The sequence below is a fragment of the Dreissena polymorpha genome, chromosome 8 (assembly GCF_020536995.1).
Source record: "Dreissena polymorpha isolate Duluth1 chromosome 8, UMN_Dpol_1.0, whole genome shotgun sequence".
NCBI lineage: Eukaryota > Metazoa > Mollusca > Bivalvia > Myida > Dreissenidae > Dreissena > Dreissena polymorpha.
This window is the reverse complement of record NC_068362.1, coordinates 56,871,354-56,887,999: the sequence shown is the minus strand read 5'-3', so window position 1 is coordinate 56,887,999 and position 16,646 is coordinate 56,871,354. Positions and strand designations below refer to the sequence as shown.

At 36.5% G+C, this 16,646-nt stretch overlaps 1 long non-coding RNA gene across 1 annotated transcript; it reads left to right on the top strand.

Moving 5' to 3' along the window:
* The first annotated feature begins 12,500 nt into the window (after positions 1-12,500).
* LOC127841175 (uncharacterized) lies at positions 12,501-14,896 on the top strand. Its single transcript, XR_008030747.1, has 3 exons — positions 12,501-12,574; positions 12,965-13,092; positions 14,823-14,896. It is a non-coding gene; the product is annotated as an uncharacterized LOC127841175 (long non-coding RNA).
* Positions 14,897-16,646: the final 1,750 nt, after the last annotated feature.

Genomic DNA, 16,646 nt, shown 5'->3' with positions numbered 1-16,646 from the left:
TGCGAGTCATGATCAATCTACCTATGAAGTTTCATGATCCTAGGCGTATGCATTCTTGAGTTATCATCCGAAAACCATTTTACTATTTCGGGTCACCGTGACCTTGACCTTTGACCTAGTGACCTCAAAATCAATAGGGGTCATCTACGAGTCATGATCAATCTACACATGAAGTTTTATGATCCTAGGCGTATGCGTTCTTGAGTTATCATCCGGAAACCATTTTACTATTTCGGGTCACCGTGACCTTGACCTTTGACCTAGTGACTTCAAAATCGATAGGGGTCATCTGCGAGTCATGATCAATCTACCCATGAAGTTTCATGATCATAGGCGTATGCGTTCTTGAGTTATCATCCGGAAACCGTTTTACTATTTCGGATCACCGTGACCTTGACCTTTGACCTAGTGACCTCAAAATCAATAGGGGTCATATGCAAGTCATGATCAATCTACCCATGAAGGTTCATGATCCTAGGCGTATGCGTTCTTGAGTTATCATCTGAAAACCATTTTACTATTTCAGGTCACCTGCAAGTCATGGTCAATGTACCTATGAAGTTTCATGATCCTAGCCCCAAGCGTTCTTGAGTTATCATCCGGAAACCACCTGGTGGACGGACCGACCGACCGACAGACCGACATGTGCAAAGCAATATACCCCCTCTTTTTCGAAGGGGGGCATACAAATGTATGATGGTTTTAATATTCCCCTGTCTTACTTATATAAGTATTGCACAAATATACATTAATTCCACAATTCAGGGCATTGTACATGGAAGATTGATGTTAAAAATAAGCCTAAAGTATTTGGCTACTGTAACGTATTTGACTACAATATATTCACTCTTACAATGAAAAGAGTTTATCTTGATCAACATTTAATGAACAATACTGAAATATAACGCTGGCGGATGTAACAATATACGCTTAGGTCCATTAAACATTTCCCATCATTTGAATAGGAGAAATTCATTACCCCTAGGGCATTTTGAGTTACGTGCTTTCTTCTCAAATAACGGTAATGAATAATGGATTGTATAACACAAGTTGGCTGTTTTTTACGCCCATGGTGATGTCAAAATGGTGTGGTTTATCATATTTCGAATTGTATTCACATGAAATTGCAATTGGAAAGACTATAAAAAATAAAAAATAATGATTAAGAAAGCATATGCTAAATGTCATATTTTAAACATAAATATTTATCTGGTCTCACAGTTTTATTAAGCTTATGTTACCTACTGCTTCATAAACATATTATCTAGAAATACTTTAGTCTGTATAATATGATATTTACATCAAAATGGATTGAATATAAAGCTAGTAAAATTTTAGTTATTTATCTGTGGTGTATATTATTACTTGGTTAATTAGAACTGCTGGAAAAATTAAGATACACAAAAGAAATCAATTATGTGTACTACAGTGGTATACTCTAATAATGTGATACACATATATGTGTGTTGTAATGCCCTACATGCAAACCCGTGTGTCCGAGTTTCTCCGCTTCTCCCTAGAGTCTCCTCACTTCTCCCTAAAACAGTGTCCAGGGAGAAGTCACTTCTCCTAAAAATTTGAGCCCAGCGTGAGCCCTGCATTAGATATAAATTTTCCGAGTATGAATTAAATTGCTACGTTATGACCTTCGACATAGCAAATGGCGGACATTGTAACATCCAACCCGCGTTCAATTCATAGCTGGCAATTCAAATTACAAGTAATGGTGATTAAGTAATGGATGAAGCATTAACTGGTTTTAACAAACATTTGATAAGGTTTGTTAAACCAGATAACAACAATGAAAAATTGGATTATTAAAGTTAAACAGGTAAGGCAGTCTTAAGTGTACATATTTCGTACGTGTATAGTATTCGGATAAACAGTTATAGATATACTAGATGTTCTATGCATTACGATTGTGTTTTGCTACAAAAGCAGTCATATGAATGATGGTAATATAATGACGATAAATGTGATGAAAAGGGGCTACCGGTACATATCTTAAATTACTTAAATAGATAGTAGATTTCAATGAGAATTTATTGTTTTTTACAAATATGCATAGCATAATGATAGAAATAATAAAAGTTGTGAAATGAACATGTTTTGTTTTTGATATTGTTCGCACAAACGTCTCCCTGATTTCCCAAACTTCTCCCTGTTTCGGAAAAAGGGAGATGTCACTTTTCCCTATTTTTAAGGCCTAGGGTAGTCCCTGCAATGGTATTTTTTTACCACAATTTAAGCAATATCTATGTCTGTTTGGAACATTTCTTGTTTAAAACTCATTTTCTCGGCAAAATAGTCAGCAGTTGTGAACGCTCAATCTACTTGAATAGAATCCGGACACGCGAAGTATTTGGCGAGAGGGAAAATGACGTATTAAATTGAGCACGAATCCAATGAGAAGACACGAAAGTATGAGAACAAGGCATACATTTCAGTACATGTTTTCAGTGATTTCAAATCAATAGTTCTTACTTTTCAATACATGGTTTCAGTTGTTTTAATATATGGTTCTAACTTTTCATACCTGTTTTAAACTTTAGTTTTTATATTATAATTCTGTAGAATGTAACAAATATTATTTCGACAATAACCATTGAGCAAAGTAAGGCAAGTGTTTGGGCCTTGATAGAGGCAACTATCAACTGAGCGGGTGACTGATTGTTAAACCAAACACACACCAGTACAGTACACTTTAATCAGTGAGGACAACATACTATTTTCATGATATTCTTACCATAGAAATCGATCGGGACACGGAACTGCTGATCCCGTGTAGATCCCCGACTTCACTTTAGAAATCGCCTTTAGCAAGGTATCTCAAAGAAACTAACACCTGAAACAATAACAATACGCAGTTTGTGCCATAAAAAAATAAAGTGACAACCGTATAAACATTCGTAAACATATCGATCAATATGCATATATTACTGTATGATTTAACCATTAATATTAATACAAATTTGTAAACACACTTAAGTTATACACTGCTAGTAAATTGTTTGCAACAATAAAATAAAACTTTTACCCATGTAAACAATGAATCATAATTTCACTCAGCATTCGTCGAGTTAGTTTGATAAACTTTCAACTTGTGATGAATATAGCCATGTTAAAAACGAAAGTTGAATGAATTGTCAAAAGGAAAATCGAACAAATCATAACAACAATCGCTTCGAACATGTTGAAATTCTTGTGTAGCAAAAACTTAGATCCTCTACACAACATCCCGTTGTCAACAATCAACCCAGGATTTCCGTTACAGAAATTTCCCATGCCCTACCGTATGACAAGGTCTAAATATGCATATATTACTGTATGATTTAACCATTAATATTAATACAAATTTGTAAACACACTTAAGTTATACACTGCTAGTAAATTGTTTGCAACAATAAAATAAAACTTTTACCCATGTAAACAATGAATCATAATTTCACTCAGCATTCGTCGAGTTAGTTTGATAAACTTTCAACTTGTGATGAATATAGCCATGTTAAAAACGAAAGTTGAATGAATTGTCAAAAGGAAAATCGAACAAATCATAACAACAATCGCTTCGAACATGTTGAAATTCTTGTGTAGCAAAAACTTAGATCCTCTACACAACATCCCGTTGTCAACAATCAACCCAGGATTTCCGTTACAGAAATTTCCCATGCCCTACCGTATGACAAGGTCTAAATATACATAAAGGGCTTACATTAACTAAATAGATGTAGCATTCGTAAAAAATTACCTAAGCAAAATAAATAAATCGCGTTTTTAATAAGAAAATTGCAAATACCTTCGTCATTGAATCCAACGCGTGGTGTCGCCGAGTGCATGCCGATATATCTTCTTCGATTTAATTGTGCACATATATTATCGCTTCACGTGACAGTCTGTATCGTTCAACGATTTCTGAATCTCTTAATTCATCAATTGGTATGGTCATTTTCTTTTAAATGCGAGGAAGACGTGCGCGTCTGCGAAATATCGGTACATAAGCCGCCATATTTACGCAAAATAACAGAGTTGCGCGAGCCTTTGAGCATCCGTTACTTTACGTGCAAACTTACGTTATACGTAATTTTACGAAGTTTATAGAAACGCTACTAACTTAACGTTTTGCACTTACGCATGATTTTTGAACGTACGTAGTTCTAAGAAACGGCCCCCTGATCGTTTGTAATATTCGCCCCAGCTCGATATTCGTAAAAGCTCGATATTCGAGACTAGTGACGAATGTCGATGTCAGAGCTGGCTCGACATTCGCCCCAGCCCGATATTCGGGACTTGTGACGAATGTCGATGTCAGAGCTGGCTCGACCTTTGCCCCAGCCCGATATTCGGGACTTGTGACGAATGTCGATGTCAGATTTGGCTCGACATTCGCCCCAACTCGATATTCGGAATTAGTGCCGAATGTCGATGTCAGAGCTAGCTCGATATTCGTCCAAGCTCTAAATTCGGGACTAGTTCCAAATGTTGATGTCACAGCTCGCTCGACATTAGCCACATATCGATATTTGGGACAAGTGCCGAATGTCGAAGTCAGCGTTGGCTCGACATTCGCACTAGCTCGATATTCGGGACTAGTGCCGAATGTCGATGTCAGAGCTGGCTCGACGTCCGCCCCAGCTCAATATTCGAGACTATCGCCGAATGTCGATGCAAGAGCTGGCTTGACATTTGCCCCAATTCGATATTCGGGACTGGTGCCGAATGTTGATGTCAGGGCTGACTCGATATCCGCCCCGGCTCGAAATTCGGGACTTGTGTCGAATGTCGATGTCAGAACTTGCTCGACATTCGTCCGAGCTCGATATTCGGTAATAATGTCGAATGTCGATGTCAGAGCTGCGTGGATATTCGTCCAAGCTCTAAATTCGGGACTAGTTCCGACTGTTGATGTCACAGCTGGCTCGACATTCGCCTCATATCGATATTCGGAACTAATGCCGAATGACGATGTCAGAGCTGGCTCGACATTCGCCACAGCTCGATATTCGGGACTAGTGTTAAATGTTGATGTCCTAGCTGGTTTGACATTCGCCCAAGCTCGATATCCGAGACTAGTGCCGAATGTCGATGTCAGAGCTGCCTCGACATTTGCCCAGCTTTATATTCGGGACTTGTGCCAACTGTCGATGTCAGACCTGGCTCGACATTCGCCCAGCTTAATATTAGGGTTTAGTGTCGAATGTCGATGTTAGAGCTGGCTCGATATTCGTCCCAGCTCGATATTCGGGACTAGTGTCGAATGTCGATCCTAGAGCTGGCTCGATTTTCGTCCCAGATCGATATTCGGGACTAGTGTCGAATGTCGATGTCTAAGCTAGCTCGACATTCGCCACAGCTCGATATTTTGGACTAGTGCCGAATGTCGATGTCAGCGTTGACTCGATATGCGTCCGAGCTCGATATTCGGGAGAAGTGCCGAATGTCGATGTCAGTGCTGGCTCGATATTTGCCCAAGCTCGATATTCAGGACTAGTGCCGAATGCCACAGCTCGATATTCGGGACTAGTGTCAAATGTTGATGTCAGAGCTTGCTCGACCTTCGCCCAAGCTCGATATTCGGGACTAGTGCTGAATGTCGATGCCAGAGCTGCCTCGACATTGGCCCAGCTTAATATTCGGGATTAGTGTCGAATGTGGATGTCAGAGCTGGCTCGATATTCGTGTCAACTCGATATTCGGGACTAGTGTCGAAAGTCGATGCTAAAGCTGGCTCGATATCCGTCCCAGATCGATATTCGGGACTAGTGTCGAGTGTCGATGTCAGAGCCGGCTCGACATTCGCCACAGCTCGATATTCGGGACTAGTGCCAAATGTCGATGTCAGCGTTGGCTTGATATGCGTCCGAGCTCGATATTCGGGAGTAGTGCCGAATATCGATGTCAGAGCTGGTTCGATATTCTCCACAGCTCGATATTCGGGGCTAGTGTCAAATGTTGATGTCAGAGCTGGCTCGACATTCGCAACAGCTCGATATTCGGGAGTAGTACCGAATGTCGATGTCAGAGCTAGCACGATTTTTGCTCCAGCTCGATCTTCGGGACGTGTGTCGAATGTCGATGTAAGAGCTGGCTCGACAATTGCCCCAGCTCGTTGATCGGGACTAGTGCCGAATGTCGATGTCAGAGCTAGCTCGATATTCGAATGTCGAATGTAAATTGTCGATGTCAATGCCAAATTCACGCCCCTGGCAATACGATGATCTAATGTACTTTACGAGTATTTCGGTTTTTAGTGACGGACATATGGGTAAAGAGAAATGGAAGGAAAGAAACAAGAACGAATGGCAATCGTAAGTAGACTCTCTATACCAAGTTTTTAATTAGATTTAAGATTATTTTCTCTTTGTTTATTTTATATATAAATATTTGTTTGCAATTGATTTAACTATACCGTATCATGAAATTTAATAGTTTACTGGTACAATCCGTGTTTCAGCTCTCGAAATGGATACGAGACTTAATTTATACGGTATCGATATTCTGTTTTTTTGCGTTTTCAGATTCGTTTTATCTCCTAATCACGTTCAAACGTCCTCGTTTGCTCCACCATACAATCGACCTCCGGTGCATATGAGGAAAAAATGTTCACTTCGTGTTACGTATTGTCGAATTATAGGATAACATATGATGTTAAAATAAACAATCATATTAAGAAGTTACGGAACATCAATACGATATATCACGACAGCACTTTGTGAAATAATGACATAACGCTCATATAAACACCATGGTTTATCCGATTACCCCAATTTCCTTGCCTTGTGTCTTTTCTTGAGTTCGCTTTAATAACATGCTATCTGTAAGCGCTTTCCAAATCACTGTTTACGGACGATGTCCCGAAAGATCCCCGTACTCATTTCATAGGCGGATCCAGGGGGGGGGGCGGACGCGGAGTACGCCCCCCCCCCCCTAAAATCTCCAAAGTAAAGTCAATTCATTTGATGTTTTACACTTAACTACATCTAAATCACCTATTTAAACTTGTCAAAGCCTCCAAAATCACTAAAATCGTAATGCTTCCGGGGGGCTTCGCACCCTGGACCCCCAAAACTATAAACTATGCATTTTTTTGGCATTATAAGAAGGTACATTTGATGAAAGTATATAAGGCGTGACATGCTCGAGAAGTGGTTGTCAAAGCCTTCAAAATCATGAAGCTTCAGGGGGGCTTCGCCCCTCTGGACCCCCTAAACGATAAACTATGCATTTTTTTGGCATTATTAGAAGGTACTTTGATGAAAGCTTATAAGGCGTGACATGCTCGAGAAGTGGTTGTCAAAGCCTTCAAAATCACTAAAATCGTGGAGCTTCTGGGCCTTGACCCCCTTAACGACAAACTATGCACTTTTTTGTCATTGTAAGAAGGTACTTTGATGAAAGTATAAGGCGTGACATGCTCGAGAATTGGTTGTCAAAGCCTTCGAAATCACTAAAATCGTGAAGCTTACGGTGGGCATCGCCCCCTGGACCCCCTAGCAGAGCTTTGCCCTGCACCCGCCAGGGGCCCTAGCGGCCCCATTGACCCCCCAGCAAATCTTTCAATATCCCGCCCCCCTAACCAGAAATCCTGTCACCGCCCCTGCATATGCAGTTACCATTACACGTTATACCACTCAATAATCAATTAAAATTAAACCAACCAATAAATCAATTTATTTACATTTCAGACAATTATATTACGAACATAAGTGAAATCATATCTATTAAAACTTACCTTCAAACAAGGTACATAAACGTGCAACTTTTTCAACGCGTAGTTGGCCTGTGTTTTTGCCGAGTTAAAACTTGTTTTATATTTAGAAAGCCTTATTATAGCGTCCATATCTTTCAGCATTATTCCAATATCCGCACTGATGTTCGCACCGATGGAACCTTTTACAAGTTTTAGCTCTTTTTCTGCATCTTCTGTAATTTGTATTGGTTTAACAGGATAATTAGATTTTTTTAACGTTTCCAAAAACAATTTCAGTTTACGTTGAGCCATTTTGTTTTATGCTGTATTATAAAAGCCGTGTAAGTCAGAAGTAATTTACTTCCTGGTTACCTTCTAAGTACCGAACACTCTGTGCTATCCGTTTAATCATCACTGTATTGTGTCGTAATTCATATATTCCAGATGCCTATCGTAGTTTTATAGTTAAATATTACATTAGAGACATGAATTGGTACGAAATACGCAAATTGTAATAAACTTATTTCTGTCCAGTATCGGTTTTCCATCGTCTGTGTCTGAGTATGAATAATGTCAATCGAACTTTGCGTCATCAAAACATCAATTTATAAATTTAACGCTGAAAAGCTAGATCAGGGTGCAGGATCACGTGACTTTGTGGGGTTCCCCAATTAAACGTAAATTGATTTACGTACTACTCCAAGAGTCAGTTGTACGAGCTCAGTAGAGGATAACTGTTTTTCATTCTTTAATAGTAGTAGAAGTAGTAATGACAGTAATCGTAGTAGAAGTAGAAGTAGAAGTAGTAGTAAAAGTAATCGTAGAAGTAGTAGAAGTAGTAGTAGCAGCAGCAGTGGTAGCAGTAGCAGTTACAGCAGCAGTAGTAGTAGAAGTCGAAACAGTTGTAGTAGTAGCAGCAGTAGAAGTAGTAGTATTAGTAGTTGTAGTAAGAAAAGTAGTAGTAGTAGTAGTAGTAGTAGTAGTAGTAGTAGTAGTAGTAGTAGTAGTAGTAGTAGTAGTAGTAGTAGTAGTAGTAGTAGTAGTAGAAGAAGATGTAATAGTAGTAGTAGTAGTAGTAGTAGTAGTAGTAGTAGTAGTAGTAGTAGTAGTAGTAGTAGTAGTAGTAAAAGTAGTAGTAGTAGTAGTAGTAACAGTAAAAGTAGTGTTAGTAGCAGAAGTAGAAGTAGTAGTAGTAGTAGTGGTAGTATCTGCAACAACAGCAGCAGAATTAGTAGTATTAGTAGCAGTAGTTGTTGTTGTAGTAGTAGTTGGAGTAGTAGTAGTAGTAGTAGAAGTAGCAGTAGTAGAAGTAGTAGTAGTAGAACTAGTGGTAGTAGTAGTAGTAGTAGTAGTAGTAGTAGTAGTAGTAGTAGTAGTAGAAGTAGTAGTAGTAGTAGTAGTAGTAGTAGAAGCAGTAGTAGTAGTAGTAGTAGTAGTAGTAGTAGTAGTAGTAGTAGTAGTAGTAGAAGTAGTAGTAGTAGTAGCAGTAGAAGTAGTCGTAGTAGTAGTGGTAGTAGTAGTAGTAGTAGTAGTAGTAGTCGTGGTAGTAGTAGTAGTAGTAGTAGTAGTAATAGTAGTAGTAGTAGTAGTAGTAGTAGTAGTAGTAGTAGTAGTAGTAGTAGTAGTAGTAGTAGTAGTAGTAGTAGTAGTACACCAACAGCTTAAAATAGATATCACAGCGGTGACAAAATTGTGACATTTTTGTCACTTCGGTAATAAATTTATCACTGCGGTGATATATTTATCACTGCGGTGATATATTTGTAACTGCTGTGATACTTTGTTTGACCCAAGCAGTTTGATAAGAGCTAAATCGAACTGACCAATGAAATAACGTCTTGCAAAACGGCAAATCGGCGAATATTTACTGCGAAGTTTTCAAGGTGTCTGCCTCCATGGATACTGTAAACAACATTAGCGTTCAGATCATGAGTTTGGTAAATTTAATCTTCGGACACAAGGATGACGACAATTAAGGTATACTTACATAATCATTTATCGATTAACATTTCTACATAAAGTTAATAAGAAAGTGTGTCGAACTTACGCTATGATATTGTTAATTATGTATCACGATATCGAAAGGTAAAACGTCTTTATTGTAAATAAACTTGTTTATAGTGGTTAAATTATACTCTAGATTAAGTACTAGATCTGCGTTTACCCTTTGTTATGGTCATGATATTGATGCCCGCGATAAAATTAATTTTGGAAACAATAGTGACAACCAGGTGATTTAACATACATGTACCATTGTCAAAATTAAGTTAAATCATGTTGACACTGGTTGGGTATCATGTACATGTAAATTCATTGGGCCCAAATTGCAGAAAACAAATTCAAACAAACAACTGTACAGTTTAAATTGAAAATTAAAAAAAATGTGCATATGAAAGACTGTAAGTCAGCCTGACAAGAACATTTTTTAAACCTATTTATTTAAGCTCGATTGCATAGAAAGCCTTAGATTTATTTGAAACGCTCTAGAGTCTGTTTCCTGGGTTTCAATGGGGGAGATCTAAAGAACGCTCCCACAGAGGGGTGAGAACCATTGACCTCCCAATCTCTAGGTGGACACCATATCCACTACGCCACGGCGACAAGAACATTTGATACTACTTCCAGTTTTGATATCATTTATTCAAATTATGCCTTTATTAATAACGGGGTATGGCAAGGATCCATCTTTAACAACACTATTCAACTGGAGGCCGTTTTATCAACAGATCTTAGCGTGATCTTACGTAAGATTCGTAGGATTGTGTCGTACGCTTATCGTAAGTACTGCGAACCGTTTTATCAAAGAAATCGCAGCTAAGATGTCGTAAGATTTGTGCTTAAAGCTGCGACTGGGTAAGAACACTTTTAGCGTTCGTAAACCTTCGTAAACATGGCGGCCGCACCCGCTTTAGACGTTGGTCAACCAAGAGAGATGAGAATGTTTCGAGAAAGAAAGGATTTAGCGATCTCCGTGATGGAGAAATATTGATACTATTGGACGTTTTTTATGTTTGATAACGTTAAATATATTCGTTATATCATTCTCTGCATTAAACGTCCCGGGGAAATGAACAGGAACAACAACAGGAAATCTTAATATTCACGGATGGATCTACAATTGGAAATCCAGGACCGACAGGAGCCGGGGCAGTTATATATTTAAATGGGTATATGTGTAGCCAATACTTTTAAAGCAAGGTGTTGCAAAAATATCAAACAACTACACGGGGGAATTAGTGGGAATTGAAATAGGATTAAACTTTGTGGATGATTTACAGGACATTACAAACAGGAAAATAATTATCTTCACAGATTGCAAGGCAGCAATAACAACGGCTTTTGCATGTGAAATTCCAACAAGAAACATTGAAATTATACTTAATATCAAGCTAAAACTAAAAAAACATTAATGCACGAGGTAATACTGTTGAATTACACTGGATACCAGGCCATAAAAATATTCAAGGCAATGAATTAGCAGATCAACAAGCTTAACTAGCAGCAACAGAAATTATGACTTCAAAAACAGACAATCAGTGTTATTAAAAGAAAGATACAAAAGAAGTAATAAATTTAATGAAAATAAAATCAATACAAAAATGGGAAGTTCAATATCTGAATTCAGAAAAAAATAATCCAAGAGTGCATCCCAAAGCCGGGATCCAGAGCTTGCGTTGGAGAAAAAAAAGAAAAATATTCAATGTAGTGTACCAATTACTTAGTGGACATACTCGCTTAAAGGCTCACTGGTCCAAGATTACAAACAGCGAAGATATGGAGTGTGAAGCATGTAGAACACCAGAAACTATAAAAACACTTCATATTTGACTGTTCAAAATGCTCACAAGAAAGATCAAGTCTTCAATACAGAACTGAAGAAATATTACATAGAAATAATATATCATGTCACTGGCAACTTTAGTTAGAGAAATACCGGACATTACTCTACATGCAAAAGAAGAACTGTTCAATTCATTTGGCAAATTCATCATGGAAACAAACAGACTTTAGATGTAAATGACATAAAGTGTAAAAAAGTATCAAGTGAAAATGCAACAAGAGAAATTTTTGCACATAGATAAAAACGACTACAACAGTCGTCAAAGCACAACGAGACCATAGGCGACAACGACGCCATAACTAGATTCAACAACAACAACAGGAAATGAAATTTGTGATGTTTCGATAATTAATTCGTTAAATAGGTAAGTATTTAGTCATTTTTATTCAATTTCTATCAATACAAATGTTTTGTGTTTTTTTTTAAGTAAAACAGTTCATTTGTCATTAAATATTGAATGTTAACGGTGAACTAAAATTCGGATAGTTCACATTTCGGACGCTGCTATACAAGTTAGTTGTCGACGCAATATTCTGATATGCCTTTTGCGCATTAAGTTTTGAAGTTTTTTTCTATCTAATGAATAATAAATAATGCACTTAATAATGTCTGCAATATCTGCCCCAACGATTATAAGTCATAAACTTTGCAATCCCAACATTTAAATATCGATGTTCTGTCAAAATTAGATTTATGAATTGTACAATAATATATACAGCAGCTGAGCAACATAAATCTCACACTGCACGGCGAGATGCAAGGTAGCAAAGTTATATTCTGATCTAGTTACCCTCTTGCCAAATTGCAATGTTATTTTCATGACCCTGTATTGCAATGTACAATGTCACTTGTCAGTCAGAAGTGGCTTAACTAATAGTGTTAAATCATAAAACATGTGAATTAAATAGATGCCCCGATCATTCAACAAAGTTAGTGAAACACATTTTACATATTAAAGTATAGTTTATTTGCAGGTTCATTGAGATTGTGTCAAAATGGCTTAGGTCAACACACACTACGCCTCTGTCTTTGTCCGTGGTTTGAAGGTATGACAATAAATAATGTGCTTTTATGGATATACCATTAGAGGGACTGTGGCTAGTATTTGCTAGGAAAAAGTGGAATACTACTGTTATGATGATGCAAATATTTTATTTTTTACATCAATGCATTGCACATTACTAAAATATAATGTGTTTAATGTGCATACCTAATTTTACTTTAATTTCTTTCAACAACATAAAAGATTCAATTATATTTCTGTTTGTGTGTACACACTGTATCAACACATAAAATATGCATATCAATGTTAAATTTATAATTTAAATGAATTTAAGATTGCGTTAAGCTTTCGAGCATCCTATAGCTACCTTCATAAACCGTTTAACCAATGATTGTTCCAACTTAAACTTAGCTTATTATAAATATGTTATTAGACTTTTCTGGAAGAAAACCACAAGGGACACCTACTGGGGGACTCCGGCTATCAACAATAGGTACAACAATGCCCAGTCAAGTGTATTGTGGTTGAGGGGGCTTTTGGACTGCCAAAGAGTAGATTTAGGTATGTAAACTCACTACATGATGATCAGGGGTGGCGAAATCAAATGTCCGAGTTGCCCGAGTCATACATTTGCTTGTCTGGGCAACTGATTTTTTTCAATTAAGTTGTCCGTGGACAACAAGTTTTTTAAAAGTCGGGTGCAGGTATACAAAAAAATACATTGTATTAAAGCCGTAATTAAAATTTACAAAACCGGATGTTGACATGCGAGTACATTGTCAGTGCTATTTGCGGAGCAATCAAGCTAAAATACGGGCACTCTCCTGCGCAGTGATCTCCCTTATTCTATAAGAGACCAAGAGCATGCCGCATTTTAAACATTCGGCCCGACTGTTAGACAGTGTACAGACTGGTTTCTTTATTTTTTCAATCATACGGAAATAAAAAGTATCAAAGTAAGATAATCAAAACACGGTCTACCTTGTTATTTAAGACAACTTTAATGGTAATAATTGGAATATTTAGTTTTTTTAAATCTTCATCAACGGAGCAGAAACCCGAAGCTTTGAGCAGTCCACCTCCCAAAAAAACTAAGAAAGATTATGATAAAAAATATGATCTAAGTAAACGCACCAGATCTTTTCAAGAAACTTGGCTCACAGATTTTCAATGGTTACCAGTTGATGATAATCAAATAGTAGCGGCGCAGAGCCTCAGTCTGATGAGGTCGACATATTGGACTAGTTTAATTTGTCACAATTACGATATACTGATGTTCAACACATGTTTTAATAACACTAGCTTTGCAAGATTAAAAGTTTTAGAAAGTCTTTATATTGTTTATAATATACTGCTATAATAAATGTACTATTGAAATACAACTATAAACAAAACTAGCAAATCATACTCATTTTGGTATATTCCACATTGTTTTACATTAATCAATAAATGCGTTTATAATTTATATAAACATTAACGGACAAGTGTAGTTCAGCAACGGACAAGTTAAATTTCCTAAATGGTTGTCCGTGGACAAGTTTAGTTTTTTGAGATTTCGCCACCCCTGCTGCATGTATGTTTATGTAGTTCAAAACAGTTAAACACATTCAGTTAATCATCATAAGACACCATTTAATAAGCACAAAATAAATCTCCCCACAAAATATTGGATAAAAAGTGTAATGCTTTATGCCTTTAATAATCTTTAGAGCATAATTGTAATCGTCACATCTACATCATAACAATTAAGTAAACATACACAGTGGGAAGCCTTAAGCATTGCACCTGTTCGTCTTCTGTGTCTGTCTGTTCATCTGTGGATGGATTTTGCATAACAGCAACTGCTGAATGACCTTAATGTGTTAATGAATTGTAGCTGTACACAAAGGTGTAATTGAATTTGTCTTGTTATTTGTTTTCAAGATTGAGCATATATACACAAGTTGTTTGTAATGAAAAATTTTGTCTTTTAATGACTGATGGACTTGTTTGTGTATCTCAACGTGACATGGGGGCATCAGTGAAGGAGACACATGTAGTTAAAAAAACATTTGATACAGATTTTAAAGTTGCTTTCATATGCATGTGCATGTGTTGATAAAAATGGATGCCGTAGATTATTGCAAATTTTGTTTTATGAATTTATTTCTTTACCCATTTTATTCTTAAATTTAATTAATATCTGATGTTAATCAATTAAATAAAATGAATAATAATCATTAGTATTGATAATAAATTGGATATTGTAATTAAATCACTAGTAAATATTGATTGTTATTCTCTATCGACAGGTGTCTACATAAAACTGGCGGTTGTTTATTCATGAGACACGATGTGTGATGTCAAGCAGTGGCTGCATGAATGCATGATAGATTAGCCACTGCCTGAACAACTTACTGAGGCACAGGAAGTGGATGACGCTTTGCACAGTCCACAACAAGACCAAAATGCAGCCTGTATGGACAACACATCATTAACTTATTTATGTAGTTGCTGTTTTATGCTCACATGTGCACGAAGTGCTATAGGTGGGTCATTGTGGTTTGTCTATGTTCGGCGACATGTGTTAATATTCAATATTTGACTCTTTGTTGATGAAAGATGGTCATTATGTTTCTGCTAATGATTCATAATTACTTAATAATTTAATAATTTCTTGTCTATGAGCTGCTGCATTTCGGTCAAGTGTGGTCAACATCTTTGTAAAAGTGTGGATATTGACAATTTTTGCTGTTCTTTTGTGGATTTTTTTCATTAAAGACACACTTTTTACAATATTCATTTATGCAATGCGTACGATGATTACATGTTTCATTATGTTATAACAAAGTGAAAATAAATTCTACTGCTTTATTTAATTATCTTTGTAACATAACAATACAGGTTTTCTCCAACAACTCTACAGCTAGGGAACAATTAAGTGGAACACTATCTGAAAATGAAATACATTTTATGTTAATAAAATTTGTATTTGTAAGACAATTGATGAAATAAAAGGTTAACATTGTAACATTAAGAGATGTGGTTTCTGTTTGTTCTTTAAAGAGCATGTACTGTGTATACTGCACATCAGACATGGTTCTGTTGGAACTAATAGTTTCATAAAAAAAATCTTAAGAATGAATTGTATCATTTATGTTAAGATGGATTGTTGATTCATTATTACACATTCATGATCTACACTTCATAAGTTAATCTTTAATTTTCATGGAACTCACATCTTTTTTTTTCTTACTTGCTCAAATGACTGGGCCTCACATGCGCTGTTTCGCGGATTTCCTATAATGATTATACAGTGTCCGACAAATTTCTTATATTTTAGGTAGCCCACTGGGCTACCAATAAAAATATTTGGTAGCCCATAAAATTTTCAAACAAAATGATAAGAGGCAGGTTTTCATCTTTATTTTATTTCTTCATTTACATATACATAATATGTATACATGCATATACATAAAACAGCAAGTAGTCTGATGTACACAGTCAATATCGTAAATTAATGTTACAGTACAGGCACCGTGTACTTAAATGTAAATGTACCAAAGAAAATCATATACTACATGTAGATATTACATGTAAGTGCACATGTATGTGTACTTAAATTCGGACAGCACGTTAAGTCGTAAACGTAAATAAAGCGTTTAGATGATCAATACAATTGACTCGTATGGTGTTAATCAATGCAATTGCCCTTTTTAACAACAAATACCGAGTTTCAAGAAATCAAGAGTATTAAATCATTTATTTACTTGTGTTCGACTTTAAGTACTGTCCGAATTTACGTATTGCATCCGTATGTTACGACACTTGTGTGCAGTCATTATACAATACAATAATTGTTTCAATAATGAAGGAACTGATACAGCGTAACGGTATCGATACAGCGTGTTTACATGATATTTTATTAAGAGAAAATGTCGATGCCAAATAATTCGCGAGATACCCCGGTACTTTAGTTAAAATTCACAACGAAACTTTTAATGGAAATTAAATGATCTCAATGTTGTACCCGCTACAAAATTTTATTTACAAATAAATACACCCACGCATATTTTCGCGCGCTTTTTATCAGGACAAAGAAATTCAGTTCTTAAATGTAGAATTTTGTAACCTAA